The following is a 23,093-nucleotide window of genomic DNA, read 5'->3' on the forward strand; positions in this document are numbered from 1 at the left end:
CTAATTTGTATCAATAATTGACCTGGAAAACCATGTGCCATCCTGTTTAAGGTAAAAGAACACATGACAAATAAACTATGGAAATATGGTTTTTGTTTTAATTGAATGTTCTTTTCTTAATTTACATAAAATAAGATAGGAACTAAAGGAATTTTGGTCTCTCTCTGTCCATCATAGTATGTTTTGGATAATGCCCCTATCAATATGTATGTGACGCTTGACACACAAGTAAAAGAAATAGGGTGTTGAATTTTGAGAGCCTCTACACGATGAGGATGATAGCTCACGTGAGATAGCCCGTTGCAAAACCCAATATTCAAAGATCAAATACTAGCTCTAGATTCGACTCTGACATAGGTCAACTCCCTATCTCGGAAAAAAAAGAATGTGGACTGCATGCATGGTGGGCACGCCAGTGTTTGGTATAGAAGAAGAAAAAGGAAGAAGAAGAGTATTGTAATGTCGTAGAAAACTATCTGAAGAGACCTTAAAGATCTATCTTCGGATGCGGAGAGAGAGAACTGAAATGAAAAGTTATACTAGCACCAACACAAGGAAGTCACATACTTGCTCATCATAATTTGTAACGATGGGAATATTACAAGATTCTTCTACAACCTTGGCTTCAAGGAACTCACGAAAGTGACGAAACAATGAAACTTTGAAGAGAGGGTAGAGTCGAACTCACGAAAGCATGGTTAGATCCCAGGTTAATAACACTAACCAACTTGGAGGCAAACCATCCATGCATATTTAAAGTACCTCACATAATTTAACATAATTTAAAAAAAAACACTTTTTCCCCAGGTCCCAACTCAAAGACGTAGTAGTTCCATTGCCCCCCAAGTTTTTTTCTGTTGACTCTCTGTGCCCTACCGTCCTCCACCAACCTCCCTAATTGTCGCTCGTCACTTGCCTCTGTGCGACTGGATGTTCCTTGCATTTGATACTTGTGGGTATATTTGTGGATTCCCCCTAATAAACCATTTTGCAAAATCGTAGCGGCATAGTAAAAAGTCTTCAAAAGCCAATCAAATCAACTTATACGATCTAACACAATGTGTACATAAAATAAAATGAGGTAAAATTTAATCAACATCCTCATCGTCAAGCGTCGTCTGAGAAGGTATTGCAGAGGTCGCTTCAGAGCATCGTCAATGTACGCCATGAATTTCTCCCCAATTCTATCTCTTGGTCCTGACTGTCATAAAATCTAATATCTAACCAACCCAAATGATTTTCTCATATTAAATTGATCACTTAATGTGGGAGAATGAACGGGAACAAGTGTTAAGATATAGATATGTGCTTATAGATCTATCTCAACACGGGGCCAATGGTAAAGGGGCCCAAATGAGAGATGGTCTATCAAAGAGCAAGGCTAACCAATGGAGCATAGGACCTTAGGGTTAGCTTCATTGAAGACCTTCGATAATGTGTGTAAAAGTTCTTAGACCTTAGGTAAGCTAGGTCTGAGCTTCAGGTGGGAACCCGGCCCAAGCTCGAGGTACTTTTCGTGCTTGAGGTGCTTGTCGTACTTGAGGTGCTTTATTAAGGTGCTTGAAGTACTTGACCTATTGCATGATTAAGGCGCTTGAGGTGCTTGACCTGCAGCATGATTAAGGTGCTCGAGGTGCTTTGACATGCTTGCCTGATATGCTTATGGGAACACCCCTAGTCGAAGTGCTTAGTCATGCTTGATAACTAAGGTCCTTGAGCACCAAAGGTCAAAAAGATCTCTACAAAGAGGGGGGCGAGCCCTTTTCCTAGGTGTTAGAGAGAGAACGCACACACACACTCTCAAGGAAATGCCAAGCTTAAAAAGAGGCAACAGGGACACATGTCAAGCCCCTACCCATGTTACCTCCATGAGGTGCTTGAACTCTATTGGCTAGGATTAAAAGGGGTCCAATGATAATTTACAACAATTATCTAATTGTTTTTGCATTTAGCAAGTCCTCTCTCTCAAAGGGAAAAGGGGGACACTTGTCCCAAGACTACACCTATTGCTAGAAATGGCTCAAGCTTGTGGTTGGCTAGCCTTGGCATGAGCCAATGAGCTTCAATGATGAGCTAGAAGAGGGGGTCGACCTAGCAAGGAGGGGGGTTGCTTAGGGGGTATACTTACCCATACACACTCACAAACACTCTCATTGTGTGCTATGCAAAGTGCAAGAGCTCCCTCTCCTTCTCCAAGCAAGTAGAGGTTGAGAGCCTACACCAACACTCTTGGATATGGAGTGCAAATCCAACCAAGAGCCATGTTTCAATGCTTAAGCTTTCCATCTCCTTCTTCTTGATTACTATGCTATTATGTATGCTATCAACAAGAGTTATGATAAGTGAGGAACTAATTCTTTCTCCTACGAAATGTTTCTTCTTCCTCTTCCCTACCCTCATTCCCTGCTAGCTCTCTCCACCTTCGAAGGTGTTTGAGGTCTTGGGACTGAGCCTTGGGATAGATAAACTTTCTTCAAGTTTATGTTATTTTTATGATGCATGAAGCTTTCCATTTTCATTGCATCACCTAGGTCACAAGGAACACAAAGACTGTATTGTAAGAAGTCTCTCTTAATGGGATAAATCATAATACAAATGCCTATTGGAGGGGGGACCGGCTCCATATAAATCCGATCCTCAACTGTTGTCATGTTATCAAAATTCTCTTTTAAAAGTATTGTTGATGCCAAGTTAACTAACTGCTATGATTATGTTGCTGTCTTCAATTATGTTCACCCGCTATGCTCAGAAAGTAATTTCTCAAAATTACTCTCATTAATTTCCGCTACTCTCAAATTAGATAGGCCAATTCCAATACATTGGTATCAGAGCATTTGGATTCTCTTTTCTTGCTTAAGAAGAGAGGTCCTTAAGTAGCCTATACATGGTTGATGTTGTTAATTATATTAGGGTAAGTGGAACTGGGATCTATTATCGGTGTTGTTGAGCCCACTATATGGGGGAAGGTGCACACCTCGGGAGCCTTGGAATTAATAATGGAGTCTTTTAAGGCTTGCCTACGGCTTTACCATTATTGAGCCATAAGAAGTCCGAAAGGAGCTAACCCTTGGCAACTCTGCTATGTTAGAACGACTCCTCTACTCTCTATAATTAACCACTTCGAGCCCTGGGTGTAGATACTTAAGAGCCGATTGTCAAACGCTAAGAGGAGTGGCAACTAAGGTTTTGAATTTCCAAAGCATACACTAAGTAAAAGAGCACACCAAGGTATAGGAAAATGGTCACCATACAAGAGCATCTTGAGCTCCTCCCAATAAATCTCAATGTAAACATCCTCTTTCTTCTCTTTCAATGGTGTTACAAGGCCCTTATTGACCTAGGCGTCAAGCATACATAGCTTCCATATCGTCAACTTTGTGCCAATAAACTCTTGATATAATACTCTTCCTTCTTAGAAGATCCACCCATAACTGACAAGAGAAAATGCAAGAGAATGAGAACAATGATAAATAGAGACTTTTTTGCAAAAATTTAGCCAAAGTCTCTTCTATACAATGATCAAAATATCAACCAAATCTCAACAGAAAATCAATTCATAAATCATAAAAGAGTGTTGACAAGGTACCAAATTGCATATACTCCTCAAAACAAAACTGTGAAGAAAGACTAGCAACTTGGCATCAAAGCACTTATACTCCTTTGTATACATCCTATGGTGAGGCCGTGAGTAGAAATTTCTAGCAACCTAATTCACTTTGCTGCCCTAAGGCACCGACACCTCTCTTTCCCCTACACAACCTTCAAGACATGCCTCTCAACGAACTAAGCTACAACAGCTTCTACTATGTACCACCCCGTGATGGATGCCCTCCCCAGCTGGCCTTCCTCTTCTGTGGACCCACCGTCTTCCTGATTGAATATTTTGATGGTGACAAATGGGAGGCCATTAATTTACATGACATATTAGAAACGCTCTCAGATGTTGATCTTGCAGGCGCTGCTCACGGACTTTGGTTTCACATGGTGCAACTGGATGAACACCTTCTTTTTCTCATTGCCTTGGGGCCGAAAGCTGAGGCTGATCGTGTCCACGAGGATGGAGTAGCCACCTAGTTACCTTCAAGCCCGCCTACGGCGTGCCTCTTACACATCTTCGAGTTATTCTTCCCTACCTGCGAATGGTTGCATTTAGAGGGGAGCACTCTCAACCTCAACCTTCCAGCTTTGCCAACATGGACAGAGCGCATTGCTAGCACTAGCCAATTGCTCTTTAGGGCAGGCGATGACATGTATCTCTACACTTACGACACTGGTCAATGGCATAAGATCCCCCCTTGCACTAGACATGGAAATAACGGAAGGGGGACCGGTACCACAATGACCATCGCCAAGTTGGGTTGCGCTTTCAACCCAACATTGGGTGGAAACCTTGATTGGCATCATCCAATTGTTTTTCCGGCATGACCTTAAGTTTGATGACGTTATCATTTTGATGGCCTGACCTTAATTTGCTGATTAGATCATGATTTTGATTATTAGTTCTCCTAATAGGGCCATTGTTGAGTCTTTTGTGAAAGGAAACTATGATGTTGATGTTGATGTAGAATGCACTTACAATCCTGCTGTCCATGATGCATGCATGTCAGTTGCTGCAGATTCACATGTGTGGTATTTTGATGGTGGTGCTACTAAGCACATTACCTCATATCGTGAACTTTTCACCTCTCTCGAGTATGTTCCTCAATTCAGACACTTGTGTCAACAATGCCTCTTATCCGATTCAGGGAGTTTGAAAGATTGTGCTTACTGCTGCAAATGGCAGTACTTTGACATTTGCTGATGCACTTTATGTACCTCGGATCAAAAAGATTTTTTTGTCTGTATCTACACTTGCTAGAATTGGACTTGTAGTCAAATTTGTGGATGATAAATGTACAGTTTATGATCACAGTTTTGGTGATGAAATTGTCGTATCTCGCCTTTTGTGTCGTGGGTTGTATAAGCTCAATTTGTATGAAAAGTGTGGAAAAAAATTTGCAAATGCAATTGCAGATTCAAGGGCTATTTCAGAAGAAAAACTTTGGCATGCACGATTTGCCAGTTTACTGCGTTTGCAAAAATCTGATATAGTTGCTTCTTTGCCGCCTCTTGAAGCACCTGTCAAACATGTTTGTGAAGGCTCTGTTAGATAAAATGTAGCGTTCTAAGTTAAAGGATGGTTCAGTTAGGGCCACATTCAGGCTGCAACTTGTGCATATGTAATGTTTATGGGCCCATGCAAACTCCGTCCTTGGGCAATTACCTGCTCTTCGTGACTTTTATTGATGATTACTCCATGCATGCATGGGTATGTTCTCTTAAAGAGAAGATCGAAGTTTTTATGTGCTTCAAACAGTTTTTGGCTATGGCTGAAAATGTCTTGAAATGTACTATGGACACCCTCCGTTCCGATCGAGGGGGGGAATATATGTCTCATGAATTTAATGCAGTTTTGCCTAGTCATGGGATAAAACACCAATGTACAGGGTCTTATACGTGTCAACAAAATGGTGTTGCTGAGAGGAAAAATAGATCACTGACAAAAATGACACAATATATGATCAAAAGTCAACCTTTGCCGCTTTTTTTTTGGCTTCAGGCCATCATGTGTGCCACTTATGTACTTAACAGGTGTCCTACGAAATCTTTGTACTCTATTAATCCATATGAAGGATGGCACGATAGAAAGTCTTCTATTGAGCACATGCATGTTTTTGGATGTTTGGCATATGCTTTGGTGCCACAAACACAGCGCGCAGAAAATTGGATGATAAGGCTGTCAAATGTATTTTTGTTGGTTATAGTGCTGAAGCAAAGGTTATAGGTTGTATCATCCGCAAACAAAGCGTATTTTGGTTTCACGGGATGTAGTTTTTTTGCGGAAGATTCTGTTCAGCCCTTGCTATCATGTACTAGAGACACTGATGTAAGCTCATAGGACATTTATAACACTTTGTTGCCTCTTTTCAATGGTGGAAGCTTGATTGTAAATTCCAACAAGGCAAATGTGTAGCCTATGGGGGTTTCCAAAAATGTTACAGATCAACCTATTACGGATGCCGATGTACATGATGTACTTGATGAGGAAAGGGCTAAAAATGAGCAACCTAGAGGTATGTCAAAATGGCTGGTGCATACATTACGTGACAGTAATTTGCATGCACCTTTGTCTAGTCGTACTCATTCAGGGTCTCACCATGCATCTTATGCATCAGATTGTTATGCTTTGACTGTATCTAGCTTACATGATGTTGAGGAACCTCTGTCTTTTGATGAAGCACAAAATTCAAAAATTTGGATAGATGCCATGCAATGAGAATATGATGCACTTATAGAAACTGACACATGGGCTTTATGTGATTTACCTCCTGTAAAAAAAGGCCTTTTGTATGAAGTGGGTTTACAAGTTGAAATGCAAGCCGAATGCTGAGATCGATCGACATAAGGCTCGCCTTGGTGCAAAGGGTTATGCATAACAAAAAGGTATAGATTATGAAGAGACTTTTGCTCTCCCTTGTCCTATGACTATTGTGCATTTTCTATGTGCATTGGTAGCTCATTTTGGTTGGGATTTACATCAATCAAACATTGCTACTGATTTCTTAACTGGTGACATATTTGAGGAACTTTATGTAACGTAGCCTCGCGGTTTTGTGAAGAAAGGACAAGAGGACAAAGTGTGCAGATGTAAGAAGGCTTTGTATGGGTTGAAGCAATCTCCTCGTGCTTGGTCTGAGAAAACTAAAACTCATTTGGTCAAACAAGGCTTTCATAACAGTTCAACAGAAAGCACATTGTATATAAAGCCGTGTGAGGGTGATGTACTTCTCATTGTGGTTCTTTATGTAGATGATTTGCTGATCACTGCACCAAATGAGAGAAATATTATTGAATTTAAGACTAATATAAATGCTACTTTCAAGATGAAAGATTTGGGGATGTTGCATCATTACTTGGGTATACAATTTAAGCAGTGTGATGGTGGTATTGCTTTGGGTCAGAAAAGTTGCATAGAGACATTTCTATGTAAATTTGGACTTGAGGATTGAAAACCTATTGCCACTCCCATGGAAACAGCTTTGAATTGAGTCTTCATGATGTTTGTGATCCTGCAGATGTCACTCTTTACCAAACTGTTGTTGGATGCCTCATTTATGTATGCAACACGAGGCCGGCAATTAAGTTTGCAGTCTCACAGGTCAATAGATTTATGCATAGCCTAGGGTCTAAGCATTGGTAGGCTCTTAAGAGGATTTTGTTCTACCTTGGTGGCAGTTTACATCTTGGCTTGTTTTATCCCAAGGGGGGATCATTGCCGCAAGACTCAGATTGGGCTAGTTGTTTTTACATGAGAATGTCCACAAGTGGCTTTTGGTTGAGCAAGAAGGAACCTACTGTGGCTACTTCTGCTACAGACGGATGCGGGGTGTGCCTGCAAAATACCTCAAATAGCATGATAGAAACTATAAAACACGGAAAATATACATACCTGACAAATCATGTTAGCATATAATCCAGTTGTACATGAACAGAGAGATAGAGCAAGATAGAGCGAGGGAGAACTGGCAAGCGCACCTCCTATAGTGGAGTGCTACCCTGTCACGGCGAGAGACAGGAGAGGAGAAGGGAGAAGAATACACAAACACAGGGTGCAATCTCCCCCGTGCAAGAGTGACCATTTCCCTCTTGCACGTATTTCATTTATAGATTTCTTGAATGGTAAAAAATGAGTACAAACTGGGTGGCCAGACATAAATGGCCAAAGATCCTAAATACATAAAATATAATATCCTTTTTGCAATATCCTAGCTCGGTCAAGCCTTTTCCACATGTCAGCGGCAATAAATAATAAAAATATGAATTTGGGAACATACCTCTCCGTTGGAAAGCAATTGTCCCAGCTACGAAGATAATAATCTGCAAACAATACTTGTCAAAAACAATGATTAGAAAACTATATCAAATAATAAAAGAAAAAATCCATAACATTAGACACATTGGTTATGCCCTATTCTAGTGTCCCATACCACTAGAATAAGCAGTATAGGTCATATCCTGATGAATCAGGATATCATTGGTCACACTCATCATTGTATAAATCAATTCTCATCAATCTCAAGTTCACATTCATAAATACTATCGTGACGGAAAATCATCATATACCAATTAAAAATCCAATTCCAAATCCAAATCGAAAATATCTTTCATTTTCTATACCCAGGTAACAAAATCATACCAGCTACAGTGGTGGCCAGACTGCAACATTATTTTGTCATCGGTGTTGCCTCAACTGGCGAGTCTACACCAATAAGGTGTGTTGCCTAAATCGGCGAATCTGCATTTGGTATAAGTTTAAAAATCATGAATCTACAATTTATCAATGTGCTGCCTAAATCGGCGAATGTGCACAAAAATGAGTATCTATACACTGCCTAAATCGACGATTCTGTGTGCACGTAACCAATGGACCAGACAAGACATTAAAAATTTGACAAAACATTTACCCGGTACCAAATTAAAATAGGTTGGACGTGCTACACTATATACCAAATGTTGATGATTGTCCCAAATAAACTCATACTATAGCTCAATATCAATGATGTCAATAGAAAGTTTAGTTAGTACAAGTGTAAGACACAATACAAAAGATGATTGAAGGATATAGTGCATTTGACAATCATGTACCATATCAAACTGGTACTAAAGTGTAGGTAAAAGTTTCAAAAAGTGTTAATTTTGTATCAATAATTGACCTGGAAAACCATCTGCTATCCTGTTTAAGGAAAAACAACACATGACAATTAAACTATGTTAAAAAGAAAAAGAACAGCAATGTGACTTACAATCTAGAATGGTATAATTGTACATAGAAAAAACTCAGTTAAAAAATTGACTGGAGTTAATGAAGGTAAGATCACTGCACCAAATGAGAGAAATATTACCAAATTTAAGACCAATCTGAATGCTACTGTCAAGATGAAAGATTTGGGGATGTTGCATCATTACTTGGGTATACAATTAAGCAGTGTGATGGTGGTACTGCTTTGGGTCAAAAAAGTTACATAGAGGCATTTCTATGTAAATTTGGACTTGAGGATTGCAAATCTATTGCCACTCCCATGGAAACAGGTTTGGAATTGAGTCTTCATGATGTTTGTGATCCTGCAGATGTCACTCTTTACCAAACTGTTGTTGGATGCCTCATTTATGTATGCAACATGAGGCCGGAAATTAAGTTTGCAGTCTCACAGGTCAATAGATTTATGCATAGCCTAGCATCTAAGAATTGGTAGGCTGTCAAGAGGATTTTCTTCTACCTTGGTGGCAGTTTACATCTTGGCTTGTTTTATCCCAAGGGGGGATCATTGCCGCAACACTCAGATTGGGCTAGTTGTTTTTACATGAGAATGTCCACAAGTGGCTTTTGGTTGAGCAAGAAGGAACCTACTGTGGCTACTTCTGCTACAGACGGATGCGGGGCGTGCCTGCAAAATACCTCAAATAGCATGATAGAAACTATAAAACACGGAAAATATACATACCTGACAAATCATGTTAGCATATAATCCAGTTGTACATGAACAGAGAGATAGAGAGCAAGATAGAGCGAGGGAGAACCTTCAAGCGCACCTCCTATAGCGGAGTGCTACCCTGTCACGGGGAGAGAGAGGAGAGGAGAAGGGAGAAGAATACACAAACAGAAGGTGCAATCTCCCCCGTGCAAGAGTGACAATTTGCCTCTTGCACGTATTTCATTTATAGATTTGTTGAATGGTAAAAACTGAGTACAAACTGGCTGGCCAGACATAAATGGCCAAAAAATCTAAATACATAAAATATAATATCCTTTTTGCAATAGCCTAGCTCGGTCAAGACTTTTCCACCTGACAGTTGCAATAAATAGTAAAAATATGAATTAGAGAACATACCTCTCCGTTGGAAAGCAATTGTCCCAGCTACGAAGATAAAAATCTACAAACAATACTTGTCAAAAACAATGATTAGAAAACTATATCAAATAATAAAAGAAAAAATCCATAACATTAGACACATTGGTTATGCCCTATTCTAGTGTCCCATACCACTAGAATAAGCAGTATATGTCATATCCTGATGAATCAGGATATCATTGGTCACACTCATCATTATATAAATCAATTCTCATCAATCTCAAGTTCACTTTCATAAATACTGTCGTGACAGAAAATCATCATATACCAATTCCAAATCCAATTCCAAATCCAAATCGAAAATATCTTTCATTTTCTATACCCGGGTAACATAATCATACCAGTTACAGTGGTGGCCAGACTACAACATGATTTTGTCATCAGTGTTGCCTCAACCGGCGAGTCTACACCAATAAGGTGTGTTGCCTAAATCGGCGAATCTGCATTTGGTATAAGTTTAAAATCATGAATCTACAATTTATCAATGTGCTGCCTAAATCGGCGAATGTGCAGAAAAATGAGTATCTATACACTGCCTGGAAAACCATGTGCCATCCTATTTAAGGAAAAACAACACATGACAATTAAACTATGTTAAAAAGAAAAAGAATAGCAATGTGACTTAGCATCTAGAATGGTATAATTGTACACAGAAAAAACTCAGTTAAAGATTGATTGGAGTTAATGAAGGTAAGATGGTTGCTTGAAGATCCTTCTACGTGATGCAAGATACCTACGGTACATTATATTATGATTAGTGTCAGGTAGTACCTCCTAAGTCCATGAGTCTTTGTTCTTTCTATACAAATACGAACTTGACCTAGTTTATGCTTCTCAGACAAGAAGTAGTTAAGTTTTCCATGAGTATCGGAAGCAGTTCTACCTTGGCACGCGATTCATGAGGCATGTCTTAATTCTTTGAGTGAAAATATACTAATGGAAGATGCAAGTTCACATAATTCTGGTAGAGATAGTAGTAGATTATTAATTTTCTTGGTGAGTTTAGTGGTTAATGAAATTGTGTTATAAGACTGATTTCACTAGCATTCATAATTGCAAGGATGCTAAGAAAACTCTCCATGCTAAATAGCGAGTATCGGGAGCTTGGGTCTTTCGTTTCACAAGGGATAGGAGGGTGGACTCGACTATGCTTGGAGTTTTGGCAGAAGCTGCCACCACTTTTAGTATGTACTATGTCTTTTGTGGATTGTGACTACCTAGATTTTTGTGATTATCTCTTGTGCAGTTTCTAGCATCGTGATGATTTTCACATACACTTTTTTCTATTATGTCTACCATCACTATATGTGGTATTGTTTCTCTGCTTTCAATGGAGACTAAAGCACAAGCACCTATTTTGGGGATGTCTTGGTGAAGCTCAATGATAAACTATTTAATTCAGCATGATCACTCTAACAAGTTTGGATGGACGCGTACACCCCTTAACAATCTAAAGAGGCCTTAATAATTGAATAGGCGAACCGTCAACTCTAAAATATGTTGTTCATTGGGATATAAACCTAACAAGGTTGGCATTTAGTAGGGACCCTAACAAATTAATTAAAGAAAAATCACGAAGGAATTATCGGCCACTAATATCAGTTGTGATTCAAAAGGCGTAAGCCACAAATAGCGAACTATACCAGTATGTAGGCAATATGGTTTTTGTTTTAATTGAATGTTTTTTTCTTAATTTACATAAAATAAGGTAGGAACTGAAGAAATTTTGGTCTCTCTCTCTGTCCCTCATAGTATGTTTTGGATAATGCCACTATCAATATGTATGTGACGCTCGACACACAAGTAAAAGAAATAGGCACTACAAGACGCTATTCATATTAGCGATGCTCACACAGCGACGCTCAAAAAAAAAAATTCCCGGCATCGCTATGAGCGTCGCAAATTTACAAGTAAATTTGCGACGCTCATAGCGACGCTGGCTGGGCTAAAAAAAATAACAGAGAGCGCCCAAAAACTCAGATCTCACATCTGAGTTTTTCGGCGCTCTCAAGCAAGGAGCAGGTAACGCTCTCCCTCTCTCTCTCTCTCTCTCTCTGTCTCTCTCTCTCTTTCTTATCCACACACACACACACACACACGAGGAGAGGAAGGAGAGCCAGGTATGCTCCTTCCCTCTCCTCACTCTCATGTTCCCTTCCCCTCTTTCTCTCTCCCTCTCTCTCTCTCTCTCTCTCTCACACACACACACACACACATTGTGTTTTTGAGAGAGAGAGAGAGAGAGAGAGAGAAAGAGTACAAACATAAACAAAAACGCACACACATACATAAAGAAAGAATGCACACACACATTGAGAGAGGAAAAGAGAGAGAGAGAGCATGCATAAACAAAAAACGCACACATTGAGAGACGAAAAGAGAGAGAGAGAACATGCATAAACAAAAAACGCACACGTTGAGAGAGAAAAAGAGAGAGAAAACATGCATAAACAAAAAAACGCACACACATTGAGAGAGAAAGAGAGAGAAACTAATTTATCGTCGTAGGAAACTAATTAAAATTAAAAGACCTAAAGATCTGGCCAACGAGGAGTTGAACTCAAGACCTATTATTCAAGAGGGAAATGGCATAACCAATCTATCATACTTGGCATGGGTGATAGAAAGGTTATACCATTTATCTCTTTTTATTGGCACACACATCCACACACGCGCACACACACAAGAAGAAGAGAGTTATAACGTCGTAGGAAACTATCATAAAAGACATTAAAGATTAGGTTAGATGTAGATTTACGTTAAATTAGATTTAGGTTTATTTAAGTTAAATTAGATTAGATTTAGGTTTATTTTTAGTTAGATTTACGTTTATTTACGCTAGATTTAGATTTACGTTATATTAGATTAGATTTAGGTCTCTATAGACGTACTGCGATGCCTGCATGAAGCGGGTGAAGAAAGCCCTCAATGGAATATAGGGTATTGCTGCCTTCACTCATGGTGGGCTCCGTCGATCCAAAAGTACTGGTGAAATGTCTTCAAAAGATAGGGAAGAAGGTGGATCTTCAGGGCGGCAAGAGTCACTACATCCCCGACAATGACCATCTAGACAACCTCTAGTCATTCAACAGCAACTTCAAAGTTAGTAACAAGAGCAAGAACGATCCAAAGGGCCAATTGCTGTCGTCAGATGTGGATGGAGATGAGGCAGCGTCACCGCCGGAAGTTAACTCTCACATCTTTAGTGATGAGAATGCCAACTCTTGCCGAGTTATGTGAAAAATTATGTGTTAAATCAGTTTTAAGGTTCTTATAATCCTTGCTAGTTTAGTTCTTTGTTTTTAATATAACATAATTTACGTTAGATTTAGATTTATGTTATATTAGATTAGACTTAGGTTTATTTAGGTTTACCCACACACACACAAGAAGAAGAGAGTTTTAACGTCGTAGCAAACTATCCCAAAAGACGTTAAAGATAAGGTTAGATATAGACTTACGTTAAATTAGATTTAGGTTTATTTTTAGTTAGATTTACGTTTATTTAGATTTACGCTTATTTACGTTAGATCGAGTCCACGCAAGAATTACTTACGGTTTAGGGTTTAGAGTTAGACGAACAGTGAAAAGATGTTAAGATGCTGTGAAGTGTTAGAGCTAGAGAAGAGGCAAAGGGGTTTTGTCCACTACATGCAGTATCATGTAGACGTGGGTCTGTAGATTTCTTGTACCCACAAATATAGGTATTGACCAATAAAGACGAGATTATAACCCGGTGGTTCTGATCTCCGTGCACCTCTAGACCGAGGTGTGCGGGGATTGGACATGACTAGAGAATGTGAGGTAGAGAGAGAGAGAGAGAGAGAGAGAGAGAGAGAGAGAGAGAGAGAGAGAGAGAGAGAGAGAGAGAGAGAGAGAGAGAGATAAGACGAATAATGCCAATAGAATATTAAATTTGTTGTCTAGGTTATAAGATCATGCAGAGCACATTCCCAACGAGGCAATGTTTGAGCCCGAGATTGATGAAATGATCGAGACGATCATGGATTCAGAAAGGCTTATCTATGATGATATGAAAAGTGAAGCCGATACGCCATTGTATAATGGAGCACGTATGTCTAGATTGAAAGCACTCCTAGTTCTTCTCAACAAGCAGGCAAAGTTTGGATGGAGTGACACTAGCGTCACAGCGCTTTTCAGGTGATCTATTACAATTAGTTTACTTTAATAAAACTCTAAATGTATAATGATCTGATAGATTTTTACACGACTGTATCGTATTTTTATGTTGTATAGATTGCTTAAAGAGCACATACTACCAGCTGACAATGTGATACCAGATTCCCGAGATGAAGCAAGAAAGATTTTGTGAAACTTGGGAATGGATTACAATTCTATTTACGCTTGTCCTAATGACTGCATTCTTTTCAGAGGGGAATACATAGACATGGAGAAGTGTCCAAAATGTGATTCCGAAAGATATGGAGTAGATCTCCACGGGACAAAAATTCCACAAAAGGTTTTGCGACATTTTCCTCTGCTTCCTCGCATCAAGCATTTCTTCGAATGTAAGTCCATGGCCGCCCTAGCATCATGGCATGAGAAGAATAAATCTTCGGATGGTGTGCTACGAATTCCTGCAGATTGCGCAGCCTGGAAACATATAGATGGAACATGCTCGGATTTTGCCAGGGATTGTCATGTGCAATCTCGGTGTTGAGAAGAAGATGACGGAAGATCTAGAGGCTAAAATCAACCGATTTTGCATGCTTCACAATCCAGTGATGCAAAAGTGGATTTCACAATATGAGGATGCAAAGCAAGAGCGACAAAGGGCACGAATCGAGTGCAGACAGGGAAGACGACCACCTGCGCACTATCCGACGTGTCTAGAGAGCCTACCAACATTCATGAGCTTAAGATGGTTGCACAACCAATTGAAAAGCGCACAACAATGCGGTGACGAAGTGACTGAGGAAGAGTGGGAGTACTCTCGGGGTTGCGCGACCAAGGTAAGTTTGCAATGTACGACTAGCTAGTGCCTTTATTTCTAAACGTTTGAACAGCCACTCATAATCTTTTTTCGTTGTAGTATAAGTCATACGCAGCAGCATGGTGTAAAGGTCGACATTTTAGGGTGGAACGGATCGACAAAAAGCGTTTTACTCAAGATTGTGGAATCATGGCAAAATTTGAACAGTCTAGTCGACGACGTTCCTCTGATGCAGATCCTGTGGTGGCGGAACTCACTTACTTCGGCACGCTACAAGAGATTTTGAGGATCGATTACAGAGGATTTTTTGTCAACTTGTTCGACGTGCAATGGTTCAAGATAATCATGGAGGGTCGCAACGCTACTGTGCGTAGAGAAGAGTCTGGTTTTCTTGAGGTGGATTCTACTAAGAAATGGACTGACCTAAGAGACACTTTCGTACTACCCGAGCATTGTGAACAAGTAAGTATGTAAATAGTTAACATCCCCCTTTTACAAGTTATGTGCTTGAAATCTCTCATGCAAGTTATGTGGCTCTGGCAGGTAATATTTCATCCTACAAAGTCTATATCAAACTGGTGGTACGTCATAGATGTAGCCCCTTGTAGTGCAAGGACGTATGAAGGCTACCATGTGCCAATCACAACGGCATCAATGGAGGAGATCAGAGAAGATGCTCAATCAGAAGCCGCTGCGGTGGTGCCAGACGAGCATCAAGATGCTACTACTCTATATGGGGTGCATGCAGAGGATCTACAAAATGAAACAGAGGATATGTGTTTAAATGGAGAGCTCTATATAGATATAGAAAGTTATGCTGAGTTATGCGAGGATGAGAGAGAGATCTCTTAAAGCCACAAATATTGTATTTGAACAATTTTGCTCCGTGTTGTAAAAGCTCTGGCTCTCTAAGTACCTTCCATGGTGTATAACGCTTTTTTCTACTCGCGCTTACATCTTTTGATTGAAAATTCTGAGTTTTTGACTTGCCTCTTCTATCACTCAATTAATTGCGTCATTGTATCTATATGCGTCATTACGTCATTGTATTTAATGGTCTTTGCGTCATTGTCTACTCTATTCATTCAATATTAAGTTTAAATATTCGTGTGTTTAATGCAGGTATGGATGATGAGGAGTTTATTTCTTCTTTGTCACCGCAGCAGAGACAGTGGTACGTGGAGCGTCATCGCTCGGGCGCATCATCGCGCGTTCCTACTCCATCCGCATCTCCCTCTCTTTCGGAGCATTCGGCGCGCTCCGAAGCTTCGGTGTCGACGAGACGATCTTCACACTCGTCTAGACACCGGCGCTCTAGTGGTGGCGGTGGCGGTTGTTGTGGGGATTCCGTCGCCGATGCCTCCACACCGCCTCGTGTTCGAAGAGGCTCTTTACCCTCCCCTTCTTTGCCCGCCCCCACACCAGCCACAGCATCGCCATCTACGCAAGGTTTTGCGCGGCTGACTATTCCTAGCAGCTACACACCTCTACCTACTCCGCCAGGAGCCACCCCACTGGACACTCCTCGCTTCGGGGCCCAGACGCCGGTGGAGACACGTGACGTCCGTACCCCCATCGACACGACGCTAGAGACCCCTGCCCGGACACCCAGGTTCACGCGTCACCGGCCAGAGGGCTTGCCTTACTCCATCGACTTCAGCGGCGGCATCATCATGGATGATGACGGCAAGAAGGTGATCTCGCGCATGCGTGGTCTTTGCTCTCAGCTGTTTAGACACTACATACTAAACAAATGGAGTGAAGTACCAAGTGATTTAAAAGACAGAGTCATTAGCATACTTCATGATGAGTTTCCCGTTCCAACACGGGATCAACACTTCAATGAAGACCTAATGAAGATTCGAATGCGCGAATACTGCAAACACAAGCGTTCCGAAGTGCAAAAAGCAATCAAGCATGGGTGGAACAGGCCAGATTGGCTGGCCAAAGAAGATTGGAAGAATACGAAGAAAGCAGCGCGCGAGAATCCCGACAAGTGGAAGCAACAAAAGGATGCAACCAGAGCGCGAGTAGAGGCAGGGAGCTCACACCACTTGGGGAGCAGTGGATGGGCATCATTTGAGGCCGATTTTGTAAGTGTTTTCGCATTGCTCTTTATGTTCGATAGCTTAGGGTTTATGAGTTTTTTAATTCTAACATAATGAAATCTTTGTATGTTTTGACAGTGGTCGATGACAGGACGTGATCCCACACCGTACGAGCGCGAGTACGCAGGCAGGAAGGGCTTAAATGCCCTGATGGACATTCTCAGTTCTCGCGGCGGCATGGTTAATATTAGGGTTTACTCTTTTCTATTTTTTGTATTGTTTTATAAATGTCGTTATATGTTTATACTTACTGAAAGCTGTCTTATTGTCTTTTTTTGCAGAATCCGACAGATACGCCGCTTGGACGCGATGAGACGTCTGACTAGACGACGTCAGTTTAGCCGTAGCTAGATAGCATTAGTTTAGGGTTTCTCATAGCTTATGTATCATGAGACGAATTTTATACGTCTTTTTGAACCATGTATATTATTACATTTGTCACCGCAGTTCATTTTGCCAATCAATTCTTTATGCCTATGATGTTGTACAATTGTCATTATTACATTTTCCAATCAATTCATTTTGCCTATGATGTGTACAATTGTCAATTTTGCAAACAATGCGTCTTGTGGGTGACTATTTTGGGTCTATTATCTACCCTTGCACTTTTTTAAAAAAGTGAATCAAGTACAATATGGTTGATGGGTGGCAGGGCATTCAATGCCCTGTCACCAAAAAAAATTTCTCTCGGGCGTCGCTATAACCGTCGCTATTTATGGCTCTGGAGCGTCGCTATAGACTTCTGTGTAAACGTCGCTATAACCGTCCCTATGACCGTCGCTATGAGCGTCTCTATATAGCGCGCTTATAGCGACGCATATAGCGACGCTCTCGTAGCGACGCTATTAGCGACGGTTTCAGCGACGCCGGGGGTTATAAAAACCCAGTGTATTTCCGTCACTAACAGCGTCACAAGAGCACACAACCTCTTGTAGTGAGGGTGTTGAATTTTGAGAGCCTCTACACGATGAGGATGATAGCTCACGTGAGATAGCCCATTGCAAAAAACCAACATTCAAAGATCAAAAACTAGCTCTGGATTCAACTCCGACATAGGTCAACTGCCTATCTCGCAAAAAACAGGATGTGGATTGCATGCATGGTGGGCACGCCAGTGTTTGGTATAGAAGAAGAAAAAGGAAGAAGAAGAGTATTGTAATGTCGTAGAAAACTATCTGAAGAGACCTTAAAGATCTATCCTCGGATGCGGAGAGAGAGAAATGAAATGAAAAGTTATACTAGCACCAACACAAGGAAGTCACATACTTGCTCATCATAATTTGTAACGATGGGAATATTTCAAGATTCCTCTACAACCTTGGCTTCAAGGAACTCACGAAAGTGACGGAACACTGAAACTTTGAAGAGAGGGTAGAGTCGAACTCACGAAAGCATGGTTAGATCCCAGGTTAATTACGCTAACCAACTTGGAGGCAAACCATCCGTGCATATTTAAAGTACCTCACTAATTTAACATAATTTGAAAAAAAACACTTTTTTCCCCAGGTCCCAACTCAAAGACGTAGTAGTTCCATTGCCCCCCAAGTTTTTTTCTGTTGACTCTGTGTGCCCTACCGTCCTCCACCAACCTCCCTAATTGTCGCTCGTCACCTGCCTCTGTGCGACTAGATGTTCCTTGCATTTGATACTTGTGGGTATATTTGTGGATTTCCCCTAATAAACCATTTTGCAAAATCGTAGCGGCATAGTAAGAATTCTTCAAAATCCAATCAAATCAACTTATAGGATTTAACACAAAGTATACATAAAATAAAATGAGGTAAAATTTAATCAACATCCTCATCGTCAAGCGTCGTCTAAGAAGGTATTGCAGAGGTCGCTTCAGAGAATCGTCAATGTACGCCATGACTTTCTCCCCAATTCTATCTCTTGGTCCTGACTGTCATAAAATCTAATATCTAACCAACCCAAATGATTTTCTCATATTAAATTGATCACTTAATGTGGGAGAATGAACGGGAACAAGTGTTAAGATATAGATATGTGCTTATAGATCTATCTCAACACGGGGCCAATGGTAAAGGGGCCCAAATGAGAGATGGTCTATCAAAGAGCAAGGCTAACCAATGGAGCATAAGACCTTAGGGTTAGCTTCATTCAAGACCTCCAATAATGTGTGTAAAAAGTCTTTTACCTTAGGTAAGGTACGTCTGAGCTTCAGGTGGGAACCCGGCCCAAGATCGAGGTACTTGTCGTGCTTGAGGTGCTTGTCGCACTTGAGGTGCCTTATTAAGGTGCTGGAGGTACTTGACCTATTGCATGATTAAGGCGCTTGAGGTGCTTGACCTGCAGCATGATTAAGGTGCTCGAGGTGCTTTGACATGCTTGCCTGATATGCTTATGGGAACACCCCTAGTCGAAGTGCTTAGTCATGCTTGATAACTAAGGTCTTTGAGCACCAAAGGTCAAAAAGATCTCTACAAAGAGGGGGGCGAGCCCTTTTCCTAGGTGTTAGAGAGAGAACACACACACACTCTCTCAAGGAAATCCCAAGCTTAAAAAGAGGCAACAGGGACACATGTCAAGCCCCTACCCATGTTACCTCCATGAGGTGCTTGAACTCTATTTGCTAGGATTAAAAGGGGTCCAATGATAATTTACAACAATTATCTAATTGTTTTTGCATTTAGCAAGTCCTCTCTCTCAAAGGGAAAAGGGGGACACTTGTCCCAAGACTACACCTATTGCTAGAAATGGCTCAAGCTTGTGATTGGCTAGGCTTGGCATGAGCCAATGAGCTTCAATGATGAGCTAGAAGAGGGGGTTGACCTACCAATGAGGTGGGTTGCTTAGGGGGTATACTTACCCACACACACTCACAAACACTCTCATTGTGTGCTATGCAAAGTGCATTAGGTCCCTCTCCTTCTCCAAGCAAGTAGAGGTTGAGAGCCTACACCAACACTCTTGGATATGGAGTGCAAATCCAACCAAGAGCCATGCTTCAATGCTTAAGCTTTCCATCTCCTTCTTCTTCATTACTATGCTATTATGTATGCTATCAACAAGAGTTATGATAAGTGAGGAACTAATTCTTTCTCCTACGAAATGTTTCTTCTTCCTCTTCCCTACCCTCATTCCCTGCTAGCTCTCTCCACCTTCGAAGGTGTTTGAGGTCTTGGGACTGAGGCTTGGGATAGATAAACTTTCTTCAAGTTTATGTTATGTTTGTGATGCATGAATCTTTCCACCTTTGTTGCATCACCTAGGTCACAAGCAACACAAAGACTGTATCGTAACAAGTCTCTCTTAATGGGAGAAATCATAATACAAATGCCTATTGGAGGGGGGACCGGCTCCACATAAATCCGGTCCCCAACTGTTGTCATGTTCTCGAAATTCTCTCTCTTGCAAAAGTATTGTCGATGCCAAGTTAACTAACTGCTATGATTATGTTGCTGTCTTCAATTATGTTCACCCGCTATGCTCACAAAGTCATTTCTCAAAAGTACTCTCATTAATTTCCGCTACGCTCAAATTAAATAGGCCAATTCCATTACATTGGTATCAGAGCATTTGGTTTCTCTTTTCTTGCTTAAGAAGAGAGGTCCTTAAGTAGCCTATAATTGGTTGATGTTGTTAATTATATTAGGGTAAGTGGAACTGGGATCTATTATCGGTGTTGTTGAGCCCACTATGTGGGGGATGGTGCACACCTCGGGAGCCTTGGACTTAATAATGGAGTCTTTTAAGACTTGCCTATGGCTTTACCATTATTGAGCCATAAGAAGTCCGAAAGGAGCTAACCCTCGGCAACTCTGCTATGTTAGAACTACTCCTCTACTCTCTATAATTAACCACTTCGAGCCGTGGGTGTAGATACTTAAGAGCCGATTTTCAAAGGCTAAGAGGAGTGGCAACTAAGATTTTGAATTGCCAAAGCATACACTAAGTACAAGAGCACACCAAGGTATAGGAAAATGGTCACCATACAAGAGCATCTTGAGCTCCTCCCAATGAAGCTCAATGTAAACATCCTATTTCTTCTCTTTCAATGGTGTTATAAGGCCCTTATTGACCTAGGCGTCAAGCATACGTAGCTTCCATATCGTCAAGTTTGTGCCAATAAACTCTTGATATAATACTCATCCTTCTTAGAAGATCCAACCATAACTGACAAGAGAAAATTCAAGAGAATGAGAACAACGATAAATAGAGATTTTTTTGCAAAAATTTAGCCAAAGTCTCTTCTATACAATGATCAAAATATCAACCAAATCTCAACAGAAAATCAATCCATAAATCATAAAAGAGTGTTGACAAGGCACCAAATTGCATATACTCCTCAAAACAAAACTGTAAAGAAAGACTAGCAACTTGGCATCAAAGCACTTATACTCCTCTATATACATCCTATGGTGAGGCCGTGAGTAGAAATTTCTAGCAACCTAATCCACTTCACACTAGGTAACCCGGTCTCCATTGTTCGGCTTCAATAAACTGCATGCACAATCCTCACAAAAGGCTATGTAGATATAATGCATAATGACTGGGCATAGTCTTATAAAGATATTTTTTGGACCAAATCTAAAAATGACTAGGATTGCCAACATCAAACCAAAATATGCTCCACAACGACATAGATTAATAGTATCTACAACATAACGTACATGATTTGTAGAATCATTGCAAAAAGATGCTGCATACACACATAAACAACGACCAATAAGTATCAAAGAAAAATAAATCACAAAAGTATTGAAATCAGCTCCATACAAAAACTCAACGCTCTCAATACCATATTCATATACCTCCCACTAGAATCGAAATATCTGAAACGCTTGTAGACACATGTCAATCTCCAAGATACGCATAGATTTGTTGTTGTCAAGCGATATGTAGGAGTTGTATCTGAGAAGCCGTTCACGGATTTACATATTCAAGATAACAAAGTACATGCATCAACAAAAAATGCATATGAAAATTTAAAAAAATGTTAAGACTTTCCCATGGACTAGAAAACTCTCACTACGTGTAAGGTCCCAACACTATCTCTGCAAATCCAAAGAAAATACTTTTACCAACACTACATCTAGATGTCTAGCACTACTGTAGATACAAAGGTTTTGCTTGCATCACTCAGAGTTCAATCACTATCAGTTGCCACTCCGAAGATCTTACTGCTTGCAGGGAGAATGGCATCCAATTTACTACCCAACCAACAAACACAGTCCACTACACTTGGTCGTCTTGCCATGCCATTTGGGTTTATAGCCTATTACCCAGCCACACCCTGCCCATAACACTTGTCCTCACACTTTACCTTGTAGGCTAGTTCTCAAACTCGTCGTGCTGCGCTTGAAATAGTAATAGGACCCCTCCAATTTGGAGGGCTGATTATTTAGGAATCCTAACCCCGTTCACCGAGCGTAAGGGATATATAAAGGAAGCCTTTATGTTTATTGCCTCTTGCCTTGTAAACCTAGAGATGGAGTCAGCCAAGCTACAAGTAGTCAGCGTTAATGCCAACGACGACCTACCTGAGGAGGCAAAGGTGGAAGAATATAGCGGAGCAGTGCCAATTAGAGAAGGTGCTCGCAATATGACGGCTGATCAGAAAGCGAAGAGGTTGAAGGTGACGGCAGATCATATTGCCGCGGCGTCAAATGCAGTGTCCTCGCATGATCATCTCTGGCATGACTTTCCGAAGGATTTGATGTTTAGGATTCTGAGCAAGCTGTACGTGACAGATCAGGTTCGAATGAGCGGCGTGTGTTCTTCTTGGCGGAAGTCCATCATGTCCCACGGCATTCCCGAGATCTTTAAGGGCGAGCAGCCTTCAACGTTGTCAGTCTCTCTCTCTCTCTCTCTCTCTCTCTCTCTCTCACACACACACACACACATGCACGAGTTTTTCCTCGTCGGTTCTGCAGCGCCTAGCTCAACATGCAAGATATATACTACGTAATTTGCGCGAGTGTTTTGCAGCAGCAGTACGACACGCGCTGCGGCTCCAGTATTCCCATGGTTTTTCTGCGGCGGACCAAAGCATCGAGATGGCCGGAGGCTGCGGGAATGGGTTGCATTCGATCCGAACACGCATACCTTGAGGTGGCTGAA

This window comes from Adiantum capillus-veneris, chromosome 23 (assembly GCF_014529385.1).
Source record: "Adiantum capillus-veneris isolate H3 chromosome 23, ASM1452938v2, whole genome shotgun sequence".
Classification (NCBI taxonomy): Eukaryota; Viridiplantae; Streptophyta; class Polypodiopsida; order Polypodiales; family Pteridaceae; genus Adiantum; species Adiantum capillus-veneris.